This window comes from Bombus impatiens, unplaced genomic scaffold, assembly GCF_000188095.3.
Source record: "Bombus impatiens unplaced genomic scaffold, BIMP_2.2 scf_0135, whole genome shotgun sequence".
NCBI classification, from domain to species: domain Eukaryota; kingdom Metazoa; phylum Arthropoda; class Insecta; order Hymenoptera; family Apidae; genus Bombus; species Bombus impatiens.
Genome location: NT_176554.1, coordinates 1,706,311 through 1,726,598, shown reverse-complemented (window position 1 = coordinate 1,726,598; position 20,288 = coordinate 1,706,311). Strand labels below are relative to the sequence as shown.

General features: G+C 35.5%; 1 protein-coding gene and 1 long non-coding RNA gene across 4 annotated transcripts in view; one reads left to right on the top strand and one right to left on the bottom strand.

The window, feature by feature from the left end:
- LOC100748598 (suppressor of lurcher protein 1) overlaps positions 1-20,288 on the bottom strand; it is a 531,082-nt gene that overhangs the window by 381,936 nt on the left and 128,858 nt on the right. The window lies entirely within an intron of this gene.
- The window catches only part of LOC117151278, a 29,728-nt gene that overhangs the window by 5,668 nt on the left and 3,772 nt on the right, over positions 1-20,288 (top strand). Inside the window, exons 2-4 of the long non-coding RNA XR_004461080.1 lie at positions 12,952-13,262; positions 14,930-15,725; positions 15,798-16,034. This is a non-coding gene — a long non-coding RNA (uncharacterized LOC117151278). The remainder of the gene's footprint in view (positions 1-12,951; positions 13,263-14,929; positions 15,726-15,797; positions 16,035-20,288) is intronic.

Sequence of the window (20,288 nt, the reverse complement as noted above, 5' to 3'; positions counted from 1 at the left end):
CAGCGGCCGATCCACGGTGGCTTAACCGAAACGAGGCCCACGCTTTTCAGCGGCGGCATCGCAATTGTATCCGCCGCGATACGACAATGGAGATTTAGGAATGCGAGCTCAGCTAAACAATGGAGCTTTATGAGAACCTAAATCCGCCACAATGGACGCCGATAGTTCTCGCGGCGTGCGTGTGACGATCGATATTTTAAGGTGGCGCGGCGCCGACCTTGCGCCGCAAACTGTCTTTCGGTTTTATAGTTTCGAAGCTAGAGACGATCGGTCGCTTTATAGCAATAAATTCGTGACTCGGTCAAAGGGTTGTAAAAATGACGAAGTATCTGCTTGGTCAGTGTGATCAATGAGTTCTTGTACGGTTAAAGTATCTACGTCAGTCGTAAAAGTTGTTTCAGTAAGTAAAGAAGGCGGGACATTATGAAATAATTACTGTTTAGAAGAAATAAAAAGATAAATATATACATATTGTAGAGCTAGGTATTGTATTATTACTGTCAAGTATCGATAATAATATATCATGTTAGAAGATTGTTTAAGGCGTAGCAGACAGTTTTAATCGTTGACGTGTCTGTTGAATTTATAAAATAAACAATCCCATACTTTTTCCTTTAATATAATTAATATACTGTCTAAAACTGTTACGAGTAAAACTGTTACGAGTTAATGTTTTCCGACTTAACAAGGTAAAAAGAATATTAATTCTAAATGTTCATTACTATAATAGGGTTTTCCACAAAAAAAAAAAAAAAAAGGAACGAGTACCATCTGCCAACAGGCTTTGCTTAGGAATTTCATTACAATCTTAATACGCATTTAACTATATTTTATTTTCCAAAAAATTCATTGTATACTTTTACATACTACTCGTGCATACTACGTATTTTTTACTGTTAAACTAAAAATAAAAATAATAAATAACTGAAATTAAGAAGTAACGTTATTAAAAGCGTAGATTAAGAGGAAAGTTAAGATTTCTTATCTTTGTAATTACTGATAACGCGCAGATGTTATCTATAGAATTGATGTTTCATTGTAATTAAACTATTAATTGAAACACTTTAATCAATTCTCGTGATATCTGATATATTTATTGCAATGTATTATTATCTTAAGTAAAATTAGAGACTTGACTCTAAGAAGTTAATTTTATCGCGTAATATTACCTTTAGTATCAAATAATTATGTAAAATATATGCTGCAGGTCACGAGGAATTTTACGATATTGTTGAGATAAAGAATCTTTGAGAATGTAGACATATTAAACAAGTACGATGTATGCAGTCTCACTGAAATATTATTATATTTCATGAACTTATTACGAGAAGAATTGTATTCATGTACAATTTAAACTATCTACTTCGTTAACATATTACAAAAAGCATTTTATTCCCATACAATTTAGTAACCTGTCAAAGTTCGGCTGGCAACTTTTGGCAGTTACTATACATTCCTGTGCGACAGGAGTTTGAGCGCCCGATAGAACCATAAAGTGAGGTGTAATTTCCGTTATAATTCATAATTGGTATAATAACTCAGGGGATAGTTCATCAGAAGTTTTCGTTGTCAGTTCATCGATACGTTAAACACTTCAGAAGTAATCAAAGCTTCAGTATTATTAATTTGAATCAGCTGAGCTTAGAACCAATCAACCTCGCCGTAGTTTATCGACATTTCAGACAATCAGCCTTTCATTAAGTTTGTAAGCAATTAACAATCTACAATTTAGCAATGACTATTATAATTTCTTGTTTACTGAAATATTTGTTTATGTAATAAGTATACCTAGTATGTTTCAAATAATTACTAAAAAAGTTAATGTTATTATTATAAGTATTAAGTAATTATGTTATGTTTACATTGTATGTACAGGAATATTTGATAAGAAAACAACTTGTCAAAAACTGGATAAATAAACAATTTCCCTTTTATAATTTTCAAATCTCCGTACTTTCTAATTTGAAAATGCAATTTATTCATACAATGCACATTTATTTCAATTTGTTTGTTTTCTCCTATATGAGCTTTTCGCGGCCGGTGGTCTGCTAAGTCAAAAACGAAATATGACGTTAAAAAATGTAAAACAAAGCGGAAATAAAATACACTGTGACTCGTGATAGTAACGAGTAATCAAACATCTTAAAGAACGAAATGTTTCAAAGAGTTTAATCGCGAAAACGCGAACATTAATTGCTTATTGTCAAGTCGCAAAAACGAGGAATAACGTTTAAATATCTATTAAAAACTCAATACACTCGTAGTAGGATCCTTGGTAAACACTTTGCAAAAGCGAGCAAAGGAACATGGGAAAGCTTTTAAGAAATCGGAAAGGAGCTAAGTGCAACTACAGCAAAAAGATTTTTGCAAAAAACGTGGCAAAAGTGAAATAGAAAAATTTTGTGATAACTTTAACAACTAAACGCTAACTAGCGTCATTGCAAATCTTTCTTTATCGTTCATTCGTTTTATCATTACGATATTTAAAAGGAATGCAATTTTTGGAACATTGTCACTAACAAATACGTAGATAATTTGGTCAATTTGTGTTACTAAAATATACATCTTTTTCATAGCAAACTAATGGGCAGAAGTAATATTTATCAGGTTGTAAACTTATTAATACAAAGTCGAAAATAAATATCCAACGTGACGTATTACAGCGAGAAACCAAATGTTACAGGAAAAATAGCTGATTGCATTGATAAAATTAATACACACCTAATTATCGGAAGTGCATCACACATCATCAGCATTATTCAATCTGGGTATCATTACCGATTATTGAATCGATTCAGTGATTACAAAAGTGTTCAATTACTTGGCAAATGGATTTGATCGAATATTTTTTATGTCGGAAAAAACCAGAATATATTTTTCACTGAATTTGAAATCCGCATGACACAGAGTTCAAATGGAGTCGAAATCTATCGCTTCCATCGAAGATATAATTTATAGGTGTAATATAAGAACGCAATGAAGCAACCGGTTACCTTATGTATTTTGGGGTTCTATATTTTCATGAAAACATAAAATAGTATGCATAAAGAAATATCTCGTATGGACGTCGTTATATTAGGATAGGAAATTAAATAAGCCCGATCCAAATTACCTGTCGGATTCCGAGTGAAAGCGGGCCCATTCAATGCTATGCGCCGAACACGTGGACAAGAGATTAAAAATGAGAAAATATTCCAAACAGCACGATAGATGCTCTTTTTCATCAACTACGAATTGAAAATTGGACGACTCTAGGATATCTGTTTTGCAGAAACTCGTCGTATACGCATATGTCGTAAGAGAAAATAATTCTTTAAAAGAAGATTCAAAGGATCGACGTCATTAAGATACAAATTTTAATTATTCTGGAGTTACTAAGTATTCACATATAAATTAACAAGTCTGAAGTCCCTATAAATTCGTAAGCTGAACATTATAAATTACGACATATTTTCATTACTTTTTTCACAAGGAGACATCCACAATGTGCAAAGTACAAACTATGAAAATTTTTGCTCGTACAACAGACGACGCGCACGTTTAACATACACCGTTAAGTAACTCAATCGTAATTCTGTTATGATAAACCTAAGTAATTATTTTTCAACACGCAACTTCTCGCCGCGGCCCAACTTCGCTCTTAGTCACGCGAAGTTAGCGTAATAAAAAACGTCATACCTTTGCACGAGTACGTACCATACGACAAAGGTATATAAATATTTTATAGTTCAAGTAACTATCACACAGTTACTTTTTAAAACCGAAAATTCTACGTGGTTTCGATTCGATAACGCTTCGATTGGATAATGTACGATCGCGGGAATCTCCAGCGCAAATATTCGTCTATGATGAAACTTTCTACACTAATCACTAGAACCGACGCGCACTAGCAAATATAGATAACGAAGTTGCCGTGCGCATAATCGTAAAGCTCGCTTTGCTCTATCGTACTCTACGTGCATAAGTTGCGTACATTGTCTTCCGTTGCTTGTGTATAATAGTGTTACACGCGTGTATGTGCTTTCGCGGACGGATCTCTAGTGAGCAAAATTCTGCACTCGAATGGTACACGGGGACATTATCGGTGAATCTCGAGCCATCCATCGCTATTAAGTCGAACGGCACTTGTATACACGTTGAAAGGTTTCACTGGTTTGCGCGACGCGTCTCAACAATATGAAAACGTGATTTCATTCTCCCTTCTGGATTTTTTACGTTTCTGAAGTAAAAAATTAATATCAATTGCCAGGGGAAACGTTAACATTACAGTCGCGAAGAACGTCTGTTTTCGCGTGTTTTCTGATAGATAATGTACGAGATGTCAACGTGATTATGGATTTCTTGAACATAATAGCTGATTTTATTGCGCCTGCCGAATTGTTCACGTTGCTGGGGTAGAAAGTAAATATTAATTTCTAGAAGAAGTATCGGTATTATAGTCGTGACAAACGTCTGCTTTCGTGCGTTTTACTGTAACTTATTTATTACGCATCAAAGTAACTGTAAAATCAGACACAAACCCGAAGGGAAACAACAAGACAGAATTAGAGCAGAGAGATGAAACGCTGTTCTTTGAGTGGTACTTTTCAGGACCGTTGATTAGGGCTACTTAGGCTGTTTAAGCAAGGACTCCTGTAATTTGGCTCGAATAAGCTCAAGGTTATACTTTTAAAGATGACATTTGCTTCTACGTTTCCGACGAATTACATGAATTTAACAAGCTTCTAAATCTGCAGTTGTTACACGTGTTTAATACACAATGTTGCTCACAAGTGTAGTACAAATGGACGCATTGCTCGATTTGTACGAGGAATATGCGAATTAACAGCAAATTAACGATTACGCGAAAGACTTAGTACTTCGTGGGATGAACATAGATATAATGTATCATATAAAACAGAAATTATGAATATTCCAATTATATTTACAATTACAAATAATGAACGAAAATGAAGTAAATGATTAAGTACACTTGTATATCTAATTAGACTTGACTAATAAAACATATTTTACGCAAAAGTTAGTACTTGTAAAAACTAGTAACAGTATAGCTTTTTATAGTGATGTGACCAATAAAAACCAAACACAAACCAAAAATAGAAGTTCTCGGTTATTTGCAGAGCGTGAACTAGCGAAGTCGAAAGAAAAAGATTCAAACTTTTCTGATTATCGAAGTTTCCACATTAATTAACGAAGCTGCAAGTAATACAGACTCATCCGTTGCCATGACTGCGAATAATGAAGATAATTTTGGTGGTTTCGAGTTAATTGATGCAAAAAATAGAGTTTACGTTACGCAAGTACGCAACAGAATTAATGAAATTTTTAATAAACTTATCTATCATGCGTGTAATCCGGTATTTAGAATCTCCTCCGTCTCTTACATATCGTAATCTCTTAAGTATTTTCAAACGCGTCCGTAAACAATCTTTCAGATGTTTGCGTTTCGTGTAATTCATTGCCGAATTTCTTCATTTCAATACGCCACCGTCTTAACAAGTATCAATCTGTCGAAACGATTACCGCGACATACTACGAAAAGGCAATCCCAAGAGACCGACGAGCAAAGAACATGAAACTGAGCCGAAAGAATAACTTCGAGTTCCTCGGAGAATCTTTCAGAATCAATTGACGAAAATATTCAGGTAATTTCGTGCTCGATCTTGTTACGTCCACGGGGAACGAGACGATCCGTAGTCCGGCGGTCTTTCAAGCTTCTACTCTCTTGCAGGCCAGTTCCTCCGCTGGGAATATGATCTAACAATGGAGAGTGGCCATCTCGACCAATAATTCAGCGAGCGTCGTAGACAGTGCACGAGAAACGCGAGTGGTGTTTCTCATCGTCGTTGTCGTCTCTCTGGCACCGTGGAGAATTTGCTCCGCGAACATTTTCCTATCTGGTTTCTAGGCAAAAAGGGAACACAATGAGGCATGGAGGTACCACGTCCGTGTAAAGGACTCCGTTACAATGGCACCGGATAATGAGCAACCGAGGACACAGGTCGCTGCTTGAACCAGAGCGGCCTGATTTTTGACGTGCGGATGAGAGATAAAAAGGTTTCGCAGGATCGTCCTGGTAAGGTCATGCATGTATGGATGCGATACGCAGCGAGCTTCGACGTTCCTTTTGTGTCGTGTTGCGTTCAGACCAAGCGAGCTTCTTAAATTTTTAAGAGGTTCGTTTAGAATGTTCGCTCTCTCCCCGCTTTAATAAAATTTAGTAAAATGAAAGCGCGATGAAACATTTGGAGACTGCAATGCACACACTCATAAAAATTGATATATATATCTGATTACATTGACGTATATTGTGACGTTCTCACGCCATAACGCCATAATACTTTACTGCCATTCTGTACGTAGGATGACCCAGTTTTTCTCCGCGAGACTTTAGCTGCGCATTCTATAAGATAAAATAAGAAAGAGACGTTATGTAAACATAAGCTCTTGAGTGCTTTATTAAAAAGTTATAACAAATATACACGCGACAACCGACTGCTTTCCTCTCTGTTACTAGGAGTAGATTGCCAGTTCGCATTATAATTCCATTTCAAAATGTTGTCGGTTATTACGAATGGCTCCTACGGAAAATGGAATCTATTACATCGCTATTTTCTTGTTCATTTGCAGAAAATACGTTACGAATCTTTTGCATTAATTCCTGATTCCTAGTGGTTCGCGTTTCATAAACTTTTTCTTTCACAGTTTCCCACAAGTAGAAATCTATTGGCGTGATATCTGATAATCTCGGCGACCGATCTTCTTTTGGATGCCAATCAGTTAACCATTGCCATAGTCGTTGACCAAATCAATGTCTTCGGCAAGCAAACAGAAGAGTATGTGCAAACATATCACATAGATATCGACAATGTGTTCTTACCAGCGATGATGTAGGATTGTATCACTCCGTCATCATTTCGTATTTGTCTTATAAACGGACACTCAAGATTCTACGTCTGTATAATATTTTTTTTCTTTGTCTTATTTATGGAATATGCTGGTCAGGTTCTGCGAAAGTAACTCCTTAATAGACGCTGCAGTTCAGTTCAATTCGATCAAAATCACTTACAGTACGTTACTTTTCGATTATCCGTACAAATTCCTTCGTCGCATTTTTGTATTCTGTTTGACCTGGAATTTCGATCGCTTCCTTTCATCATCCATACAATTTCCTCGTCACACGTATTAAGTTTGTCAGAATGTCAGTTCAACCGAATGCTACGCATCTATGGTAACCATAGCCTAACGCAGAACGTGCATCGCTCACCGAAATCAGGCATCCACTTAATTCGATCATCGCTTTTTCCTTAAATCCTAAGCTAGCTTGGATAATGAATTCCGGAGGCGAGTGTTGAGCCTCGGCGAGAGCAAGAACTGAATATCCGGATGATCCGCGATGAACCTCTCGAGAGACGACAAGTATTATGGATAGCGATTAGGATTCTGTCACTTCTATAGATTGTTGCAATAATTCTGCTGCAGCCATTCTTTCAAACAGACGGTGCCCTATTTGAATTTATCCGTAGAGAGAGTTGCATCGAAATCGTGTGAAATTATACGACTAATAACTAGTGGTAAATGTATCAACGCGTATGATTGACACGCATAGGAGAATTTGGCCTTTTAACAAGATTGTTTCAATACGTAGATTGATTTTGCCAGGTACAATAGGATGAAATTTATTCGATCGAATGTTGACAGATATTAGACCGTTTCGGATGACATAGTCGAGTTTTCGAAATAATTTTCGATATGATTGTAGTTTTATTAGATATGATATTAATTAAGTCAAATACGGTTTGGTTAGAGTAGAGCAGAAATAGAATTGATCACCGTCTATAATTTAGAGCTCCATTATGAATCTTGCTCTTTATCGCAGAAAGGCGATAAAACTTGACGTATGGTCTCCGTTCGTCGTTAAAAGGACAGGGACCGGAACGAAGTGAGGTCGATGCAACAATTTGTTGAAATCTCGGGAAATCCCAATTCGTACAGTCGACTGGCCAAGTCCTTGGCAAACACCGCTAAGAGACTATCTCGGTGACAGGAGATTTGTACGTTCGCGCTACGAGGTCGAAATCACAAGTATTCATCGGACAAATACTATCTTCGAATGAGTGATTAAACTAATCCGCTTTCTTACCTTCAACCTAGTTGGCATTGTCTGCTTAAAACGCGATACAATTTTGTTTCGTCGAATTTCATACAGATTCAAATAGTTAATCGATTTACAGGATTGTTATTATCTTCGATTTATTATTTATCCATTATCTGTTATACTTCTCGTTGAGGTTGACTGACAGAGAAACGAGTGGATGAATTTGTAATAGAAAAATATATTGAAATAAATAAAAGTATAAGTGTAATGTATAAGTACAAGTATAGTGTATAGTGTATGCTGGTCCAGATCCTCACTCTTGCAGCGTTACAATACAATAGAAGAAGCCATGATAGGGAGCACGTTCGTATATTTATAGCAAAGAACATTACCAAAAAGTTAACCTTGTAGTTCTAGCTGAAGACTACAAGAAACAGCAATAGAAATATACTTATAGCTCTTTTGTTTCTAGACCTCGTAACCCAAAACATAATTTATATCCAAGGGCACAATAATATGTACCTCTCCTTATTTACAATTTTTTGTTTCACTAAATCCTATTTTCTTCGTAACAGCGATCTCCAGGTCACGGATGTACAAAATAAAAAGGTGTAGACTTCTTCTTGAAGTAATTACTTCAACACTTCTCTACTCACTTCCATTGCTTTCATTGCTAACGATTAGCAACATATTTAATTCCATATTATAGAGAAGACTCTTTATCCAATCGTCATTCAAGAACTATTTATTATGTTGATGGGGATTTAACTTTCATACTGTATTAAATATCACGCATGGGTTACGACATTTGTGATCGATGAAATTTACGATCCATTTTCTCAATAACTACGTGACAAAGGATCGATGTGGCCGTATTTTATACGGAAAACATAGCACCTTTGTCGTTCTCAGATAAAACGCCGGAATCTTAGCTGGATCGTAAAAAGGGCTCGTTGCGCGCGGTTATTCTATTTCCCCTATCGTTTTATGGCTTCTCGTAACTAGTAGCAAGTATTTGATTGCATCTTCTTAGATTTGTTCCCCGGTGAAAGTTTAATCATTCTTGGAATTCTTTATATCGTATTTCGAAGTAATTTTTTCAAAACAATTATAATATTATTAATTTTTTATCATTGTTATGACTAATGCTGCCGCAATTTTCGCTTCATTTTGTTTATAATATCAAAGAGAAATTACTTAATTGTAAACATACTCTTTAAAGGATAAAGGAGTTTATCGCGACAAAGTTACTAAAATCGTATCCTTTGAAATCGCGTGCTTGTTTTAATATGCAAGTACTAAAACTATACGACAAAAGAGTGTGACTAAATATTCTTATTTAAGTTAAACGTTCGGAACATTTTTTTAAAGAGAGATGGTCCTGCAAATATTTATCATCCTTTAACGACATTATATCTATCACGCTTTATTTTTATTCAGTTAGTTATTTTTATTAACTTATTGATGTTCTTGCCAATGTAATTTCTCTATTAATTTATTTTATGAAGTATACATACATGGTTTTGATAATAACTTTAATTGCTTTTAAATAATAATTTCTTCCCATGGTATGAAATAACACGTAATGTGAAATTGAAACGCAGATAACGAACAATTTGTTATACATTTGACAGAATGCTTGCGCTTAATGGTAGATTAAATTGCATTAGTTCTTGTAAAACAAATTACAGCAATAAAGCGTTTTCCTTTTACATTCATAAAAGGATTAATGTGTTATATCGGCTCAATTTGTTACGTGGATAAGGTGATTTATTCTACGTCGTAAGATATTGTTCGTTCCAATCCAATTATAAATAGGCACATACATCAAACACTAGCTTGGTTAAATATTGGAAAATATCGCTATTAAGCGAATCGTTGAAATTTTGACAAAAATTGCTTAGTTCCGATACTTTTCACCTTAATATTTGACATATTTATTTTCGGATATAATAGCAATTTAATCGGAAAAAATGGCGAAGATGTCAATGTTATATGGCGCAGTTAACATTATTCGTAAATCTTAAGAGCTACTAAATAAGCAGACAACGTTTATGAAACATTTCCTAACTTATAACCAGACAAGCATTATAAGATAACGCTTTTAAAGTTGAAGGATAATATAGCTCATTTAAAATTTAACTTCATGCAACGTATATTTCTTTACTATGCTTTAAACTTTGCAAAATAGCTTTGTATAAACTCTGGTTGTTTATGAAAGTTACTATTTTTACGAACGTAATTGAAGGGATAAAATTCAGGTATTTGTTTTGCGTCATTAAATTTTCCATAAATGCATAAACGTTTGCAATCAAACAATGAATCTTATTGAAACATTTTGAAATTTAATCGTAACTGAATAATTTAATTTCATAATCAATTTAATCATAAAGTTCACAGGTGCTTGCAAGTTATTGATCTAAAATATTAACAGGAAGCTTTATCGACGGTTTCGCAAGTAATGGTGAACGGTGGTTATGTTTTAGGTAAAAAGTTGAGCGTGTCATTTCTTTCGCGGTAACGTGCCGTCATTTTGGCCCAATCCTGCAGAAGATATTCTTTAATACTTTCTTCGCACTTTTCATTCGTGCCATATGGTGTCGGGGTTACGAAATCGCGATCTCTTTCAATATCCTCGGAAAAGCAGCGCTCGAGCAGCACGTTTTAAGCGATCCTTGTAATAAATAATACTCGAGAATGCGTAGTTGAGGTATTCTGAGTGCCTCTTAAATTTCTTCGCTGCATCGTTACACAAATGAATGGATATTGTTCCGCGAGTTCTCAAGAAAATTATGCGAATGTCATACTTAAGTGCTTATGACAAACTGGCACGTTACAATTAAAGTTAAATCAACATCGGTGTTAGGCCAGTTTTAATTTTCATATACGTAAGTGTCTCGTAATTTACCCTTAAATAAAAACGAAACGAAACGTTTAAGGATAAAGGATTTCTAAAACGAAAGTAGTACGCGGCTTAAAAATATTTCACCGAAATTATTGTACTTTTAAATAAAAATAATTTGTGTTTTATATCTTCTTCGAAGTAGTTTGCAAATAACATATACATAGTATCCTCTACAAATGTATTTATTGGGTTGTCTGAAAAGTGTCTTTCCTTTACAGACGCGTCTTTTACAACGACGCATCTTTATACAAACACGAAACCTAATCTGACGAACGTTGTGATCTTTATCTTGATAAAACAGAATGAATCATACGTAAAATAATGTAAAACGGAAAATGTTGTGCGTCCATTATTTCCTTACAAAACGAAAGAAACTTTTCGGAAGACCCTAATAAATTAAACAGCACTTATATGTACATGTATACGATGTAGAAGAGTTGGAATGTTTTAGAACGTATGAAATTAATCCTCGAATAATGTTATAGCGGTCAAACTAAAGATTCTCCTTCTGCTTCGAAAAAAGCCGTACGAAATGCACAGGCAACACGTTCCAACTGCATCGAAATCTGGCATATTTGATTAAATTTCAAATATAAGCGATTGCTTTAACACGAAGGTTTCATTGACAGCTTTGACATGTGCTCCAACATTCCACTCATCACCTATCTATAAATGTGACAAAACCAGTTTAACTGGATTTTACTGGACCGAAAGAAATTTTTGATTTAGATTAACGCACGAAATTTGTTAAGCAAATAATTCCAAAAATATGTCCAAGATAGGGGCAGAAATAAATAATTAAAGCGTGTAAATGAATATTTTTAAACATTACGAAGATTATTAACGTTTTTATGAAAAACAGACAGTATTGATAGAACAAACTGATTTTATATACAATCTAGTGTTTTATATGCAGTGTATATAAACGCAATCTTGCAAATAATTGTCAACGATATTCATTCTTTGAATTCTACGATAAGAATAATTAATGTCAAAACTTTAGAGGCGAAAAGTGTTAAATACCTCGTTGTCAAGAATGTCTGTTCGTACGTAAAAGACAGACACCGAAAGGAGGATCGTGGAGCGCATTTCAGGAGCACTCGAGCATCCATCTGAGGTGGATTCCAAATGACAGACGACAGCAACGCGAAATTGTTCGCCGCGCAGGATGACTGAGTACAATTCGAAGAATATAACGAGACGCCTTTCAAGGACACATAGAATTCAACACAAGGCGCCTGAATGACTGCGGTAGAAGGGGTGGTTACCAGCGAAAGAGGAACAGAAATTCAATGCTTACTGTTGAGCGATTACTAGGGCGCGTGCCATTCTCTCTCTTGTTCCTCTAACTTCTACCGCTGCTATTACAGTTGTCATTCCCCATTTCGTGGTTTTGTAACACCTCGTGACAATTACTCTTCGCCATCTTCCGATGCCACAACGACTGTCGAATTTTACATTTCTGTCCTGTGCATTCGATCGAACTACGTGCGAGGGACAAAACTCCTAGGTTTTTCGTGCTTCTTTTAATTCTTAATAATAATAATTGATCGATTTCGCAATTCACAATTAGAATCGTGCATTAACGACGAAGGTAGACAACCGTTTGTTACGTTAATGCAAATTACAAAAAGAAACCTTAATCGTCTAAATGAGATTTTTATTATATATACATGTCCTATAGTTTTATTATATATAGAATCCTATAGACGAGATATATATTATATATAGATTCCTCGGATCTCAATATTCCAGATGAAATAATAATCCCAAAGTTTTTTATGAAACTTTATACTTTATATAACATATCTCGTACTTCCAAGAGAATTAAAAAATATCATGACAAATTTCAGATAAAGTTAAAAATATCCAGATAAATTCAGAAATGTCATGATATCCACTACGTAAAAAGGTCGACGGTATCCAATAATGTTCGTTCTATTTCCAGTCGAGAACAGAGGCATCGGAGAATTTGAAACGTCGCAGGAAGTCGCAGGCGTTGTCATCGAAGCTGCTGTGATCACTAAAACGTATATATAGTCGATTTGCAATGTGTGAGATAGGCGAGAGATTATTTTTTTCCACATTCTATCGTTTATCGGACTTGGTCCGTATCCGTAAATAATGGTACTGTGTATCACCGGAAGCTCGTCTGCTGTTCTTTCTACGAGTAGCAGCTGGATCGTAAAGCTGTTTACAGGAACGGCGAATCGAGTGTAACCTTATGTTACATTTCAGCGGTCGGTTGGCAGAAGCACGGTGAGATATCGCCTGCAAGTTCTCTACCTATCTGACCATTAAAGATACTGATGTTCGCTGGATCATTATCGTTAACGAAATACGAGAATCCAGTAGGATAATGCGATGAAAGATTACGACAAATTTTACATTCTGCGTGTGGTGTAGCGCGTTTAGTCTGGCATTGATAATTTTATTAAAATGCAGCATGTTCTGAAATTACTAGAAATAATAAGTAGATTACGGATTTTAAAAATATGTTGAAATTTTTAAAATAATGAAGTCTTTTATAAATCTACGTATAAACTGCCTCCGTTTTTTTTTTTTTTTTTTCGTGAAATTTTAATACGCGTACTAGACCTTTGAAATTTGAAATTACTAGTATTATTAATTGAAGGACTTATGCATTAAACAGTACTGAGCTTATCCATCTAAAAATGATTTGAGTTCGAAATACCGATACAGAAATGCTTTGACGAGGATAATTGTTTGACATTGATTATGATATATTTGTCTGATGGAAGCATAGCAGGCTCATCGGCAGTCTACGTATAGTGAAAGACGTTTTTTTAAAAGAATAATACAAAACATAAAATATTTTCGTGTTTCTTCGACACGAAAATTTCCCTTTCCAATTGTAAACACGATTGAATAACTATATCGAAATAAACAATTTGTGACAACTATAACGTTATATTTATGCAAAAAACTATAAACCTCATTCTTAAATATCGAAAAAAACTTATTGAAACATTTGATTATTTCTTTTGCATTTAGCAAGTAAACAGGAAATATTGTAATCAAACAAAAAACATACAAACTAAAACGAGAAATGTTAGAAATCATTTGTTTATGTCTTTACTCACCGATAGGAAATCTCCTAGACTGTTTATCACGCTCAAAGAGTAGGAGATTGCGTGTTCTACGAAATTTGAGTTCAAAGGAAATTTCAAAATTTTATTACGATAATTACTGGGTACAACACGATCTAACACGAAATAGCACGATCAAAGTGTTGTTTGCCAAAGAGATCGAACAAAGACACCGATTAATTATGAAATTCCTAGCGTTAATCTTATTCTAAATAATAGTTAATATTACCATGGAGCTGTAGGAATAGATATTATTCAGCAAAATTAAACAAAATTTGCTCTATTTCGTAATTCGTTGAAATATTTGTCTTTTTGAAATATTTTTATCGAGAAATGTAAGAAGGTTGTTACGAGTACCGATATACAAGACCTGCATATAATATCACTGACATTATTGCACGGTATTAAAAATCTTTTGATGGAAATCTGATTATAGCTATAGGAAAGCGAACCGTAGGATATAATATGATCAAGCGAATCCTTGTAAAATTTAAAGTAGTTTAAACTCTGTCTATGCATTCGGTTAAAAATTCATTTTGAAAGCTTTGAGAAATTTCATTCGTGGGTTCGCGCAGTCTACCAAATACAAATTCTTTCAGATTAACCAACACCAACAGGGGAGTCATGAATCATACTTCACCGTGAATAAATAATGCGCGTTCCAGTTTTGAACTGAATGTGATTGCATGTTTAAAAATTTACCACATCGCTTTTCCAAGTTTTTAATTCAATCCTCTATTCATCGCTAATGTAATGCTTCTCTTCGGTATTAATAATGTTTCAGTGAATAATTACGTTTTTTATATTCTTTCGTAGTTTGCGACAATTCGAAGAACAGGCTAAATGTATTGGTATACGTGGGCGTACAGTGTAATATATAAATCATAAATCACGGTGAAGCAGAAAATATATCATGATAAGCGGACAGGGCACGTTATGGGATGTACATATGTCATAAGAAGAAGGAAGCTCTCACATCGCTAAAGTGATGTGATTCAAATCGTTTTGACAGAATGCATGGTGACCGATTGTTTGATGTGAGTTATCGTTGTCAGAAATCATCGATTCGAGTGATCGTTTCGCCACAATTTATGATCTCGCCGGGCCGTTCTAGTAGCATTTGCTATGATCTATGTCAATATACAAGAGGATCTGTATCGAGTGTCAACTTCCTCTTTAACTATATATATATATATATATCAGAACCGTCAATAACGCGTGTGTATTTTATCACTGTATTAATTGCTCGTACAGTGAGTTGAAATTAATCCACTCTTTAAAAATTGATTTCCAATGCACTATAACTTGCTACCGTTATTATCACGAAGATATTTCGGAATAAATAGAATAGAAACAGCAGTAACACAATTATACAGTAGAACTCCACTTACTGCAACGAAATTTTAATCGATGTCCGATTAACCGAACCCTTGCTGATTGAATTCGCTTATCTGAACGTAAACTCCTCTTATATGAATGCCAACTAGATAAACTGTTTGTTTCTCGACAAGTTCAGATAAATGGAATTCTACCGTAACGACAAGCGCAGCTGGTTACCGAACGCATTCGACTGTTCCGCATATAAGAAGAGAACGAGGTCGTTCAGGAAGAGGTAATGTTCGTAAAACGTCAGCGAGCGAGTGACAAAACATAGGGAATTTCATCAGCGAGCTCCAGTGCGTAGATACGGAAGGATGATTGACGAAGACCTACCGCAACCTTCACTTGGATCTGTTCAGCTAAATTCGCCTATATGCCGACACTTGTCAGGTTCAGTGGATATTTCGAGGCGTTGTTACTGATGATACCAGAATGGCGCTTGCAAACCGCAATGACAACCACGCACCAGGTTGGCTGAAATGACACCGCAGTGTCAGTGCTATGAATGCTGCTGCTGTTGTGGTTAACGAGAGCATTTAAGGTATGATTGCTTCCGATGTTGAAAAACGCTTGTGGAGGGGCCCGTGGTTTGAACCGAATGGCAGTCCTGGAACGCTTATTAACGAATTCCTTATTAAAGAATTCCTCGACTGAATCGTTGAATCGGCCAGAGTTATTCGATTATGCTGGTCGAACATTGAATATGATTAAAGATTTTGATACTTTCCTCGGAACCGGTAGTGCTATCAATTCATCGAAGGAGATCGCTAAGATGTTAGCGGATGAGATCCCTGTGCAATGAAATATTTTCCAGAACTTTTTATGAAAAAGGGAAAGAAACAACAAGACAGTATCGTTTCTCGTGGTAATTGAAAATGAGACAGATCGGAAAGAACGTAACACGAGGGAATATTTCCTTAGTAAGATTATCATTTACATAATATGTGGAGTAATATTCGTAACTGGTAGTTTGGCAAAATTAACAGGAAACGAGAGTTCTCTGAGCCACGACAAGACCGGCTATTATTCCATTTACTCGACTCACCACCTTCCGTATGAATACGCGCCAGAATTGAAAGGCGTTTCACGCGAGCACGATGAGACCTGCTGCGATAATTACAGGATAATTATTCCTTTCTTCTTGCTAAGAATTTCCATGGCTGTAATCGGTTGGTAGCTCGGTTCAATCTGTTCGAAACCTGTTCTGTTACTCCTTGTCTCTGTCTTCCTTTCCCTCACACTGTTCTCGTTCTGGTTCGGCTTCACACTCGTGGCAGGTACCGATTTTCCTCTTATCCAGCAGACAGAATGTTCCTACGGCGAGCCTAATGGTGGCTCTGCAGCTCGTAATATCGCTGCACAATCTAACGCACTCGCTGCTGCTTGTTCTTCGCCATTGTGCTCCAAACTTTCTATCGATTTTACCTCTTTCTTAACTTCTTCCTAGCCACCTTCCTTTGTCGTGGCAATCTTTTGTCACGTGACAGCTTTGCGAGAGATTGACGGTCGTCATTTCACTTCTTATTCGCGATTGTTTACGTATAAGCGTAATGAACACGGTTGAAAATGAAGAAAGATTCTGTGATCGTTTATAGGAAATTGGAACGTTTCCTTGATGATGACATGGAAAATTTTGTACACGTGATACGATAATATAATTCTATATATTTTAGGAATATTTTCGAACGAAACGAAGAAGAAAAAGTACACAGGGTTCAACAAACACGGAGAATTACACGTTGCGCTACGTTAGGACACTCGGGCTTTAACATTTACAATGCATATATACAGATCTACCCAGAAACTACCTATCTGCATACTATACGTGTACATGCGTGTACACAACGCAGTTACCTCGTTTATTAAATCTTGGTAGTGAAGCGTGTTATCCTATCCATTAATAAATGCGAGGGAATAAATAAAATTTATAACCGCTATTAGAGATTAAATACATTAACGTGTGAAATACGATAATTCCAACGATAAAATGACAGGAATTATAATTTTTCATTAAACAAGTATGTAATTGAATTCGAGAGTACAGTTTATCCGAATAGGATGTATACTAGCAACAGATGACTCTCTCTCTATCGTAAATGTTACTATCGTACGCATTAATACATGTATGACGTGTTTTTCACACGCGACTATACACTCCAAGTGATAAACATATACACGCAAATTGATTAGTAAATTTATTCTTCGGTACATTATTGTCGTACTATATAATACCGTGGAATTTCCGGAAGTTAAGCGTGCACATGGAAAGTTTTAACAAGATACATCATGCGCGCGAAGTTTACCAGGATTATGAGATAGGTAGAAAACAGAAGTGACTTTAGCGTGGTCATAGCTAGCCACGTTTCACATCCCCATCAGATCTAATTAAGTCCACTGGTTGTTGCTAAAATGTTTAACCAAACCTTACGATTATGATCTCATGATTCATTATCCCGTTGAGAATTGTTATTCAAACATTAGGATAATGTATGTTTTCGATTTTATCGTGAAGCATTTATACGATGATCATAAACGTCTATCACGAACAATGGAATAATTCTCGTCTCTAATTAAATGATGATATTTTCATTATTATATAGAAATCGGAATCTATCGTTAATTCGTAGAATTATTTTATTATTCGATACAACGAATTTAATCTCAAACATTCTACGTTTCTACACCCTACATTTGCAATGAAAATTCCTAGATTAAAAATATTTTTATACGATATTTTCTTAAGTATCGTATATAATAAACATCTGTTTTACATTAACTCTTTTCAAAATTAACATCCTCGCGTAAAATACATTGTATTGAAAATAGTTTGCGTTGACCAGTGCATGGCGATGGATTATGTCGACTATTGAAGATTTTAACACGTAAATTAAATATCTCGAGTCAAATGTCGCCCATAATAACCATAGCAACAAAGTACGTGTCGCTGACAGAATATGCGCTTTGAATATGCATAACCATGATTATCGACAAAATGCAGGTACAAGCAATTTGTTATCACTAAACCATTCAAACGTATATTCCTCGATATAGTTAGATCATGCCTTAACCAATAGAAGATTAGTTTTATTTTCATTTGTAGACAAGATATCCAAAATAATGTTCCAACTGCAGCTGCTCATCCCTGCGTGTATAATTTATCTAAGTAGATTTATAAAATCGTTAGTATTTTTTTTTTTTTACAAGATGGGTACTTAATTGGACATACATATTAAATATATCAAATAGATATTAAAATCGATTAACCGGAAAAGGTGCGAATTTTCATCAACGTTCGTCGCTTTTTTCGCACCTTCTACATCGCAAACGACTCGATTGTCATTTTCTTTTGTTATCGCGCTTGCTGGCCAACGATTGAAAAGGACGAAAGAAATCGATTGTCAGTTTTAACGACGGCATTATTTTAAGCCGTGCTTTACTGGATGTTCGTAACCGGTCCGGTAGCAAGCGTAGAAATAGAGAAAAAATTCATTAACGATTCTTCGATGGTAATTTCGTCTGTTTCTGTCGTTGCGTTTTATTTCCCCGACGACTGAATCGAATATTCGACTAGCTACAAAATCCTTGGCTCACTCTTTTATTTACTGCTTGAGTAGGAAGTTTCGGCCGCGACCGCGTCCCTTTTTCACTTCGCTTAATCTAAATTCGCAATCGGCCACTGTCCAACGGTAATGCTCGCTCTTCTTTCTTCTCTCTTTTCCCGTCGATTCGAGGAAAAAACGAATTACCGGATAATATGTTTCGCCGCGCGACGAAATTACGTAAATTACGTAACGAAATAAAATGGTTCGAACGGTGAAACCGAACGAAATTACATGGGTTAAAAAAGAAACCGAGCGATCGAGTGTAGTGTGAAAGAACAGTGTAGTGTGAATCTCCAGCGCTTCTAGGGACAAGTTGAACAATTTCGGCTTTGATGTCTTCCTAGGTCAAACGAGAAAAGGTTTCCGTTCTCTTTAATTTAGTTCCAGAGCGTTAGGATTTTGTTCGTACCAGTGTTCCGTTACTTCTTTTCTTTCTATTTGTCTTTTCTCCTCTATTCGATTGTCTATTCCTCGTCCACCCGTGTAACCTCGCCTTTCTTTTTTCGAATCGAAGTTACCTCATGGGAAAGAAACAAGTGACCCATTCTTTAGCCAATAACGAGCCCGATTATCAAGATGGTAAAGGACGAAATATGGATAAAGGTGCCTCACGTGATATGATCTCGGTTTTCTTAATGCCCTGTCGTTAAATCGATGTGGATTTATGTTACGCGTGCCTAAATACTTTAATTGCTAAATATTTGAATTTGATAGGAATATATAATAGAAAGAAATGTATTATATCAATACATTTGTTATTAAGGGTAATAAGGGACATGCCATTTATTATTATAAACGTATTATATTTTTCTTTTGTAATGCAGTAGAAAACGACAATGTAACTATCACAATTGCGAGAATAAAGTGAAAAAGTTGTAGGTCTGCTCTGGCGTAAGTCGTATTACAAGTTGTATGAGCAAACGAATAAATGGATTTTTTCACAAAGCATTCTCAAGTTAAAAATTAACTTTGCGCTAATTCTCTTTCTCGAGATACGTAACAATATCTAAGTAGATACTCGTCTTTAATTACTATTTGCTGCATAATATTTCTTCGCGTTCATTTACCTTCTTATTTAAGTAAAGTAAGTCTTCCGTACAACAGTAAGCTCCTAACGTTTGAGCAATATTACCTTCAGTTCTGGCAATTTTCATGCTAGCTATACGAACTGCCGCCATAAATTTCAAACATTG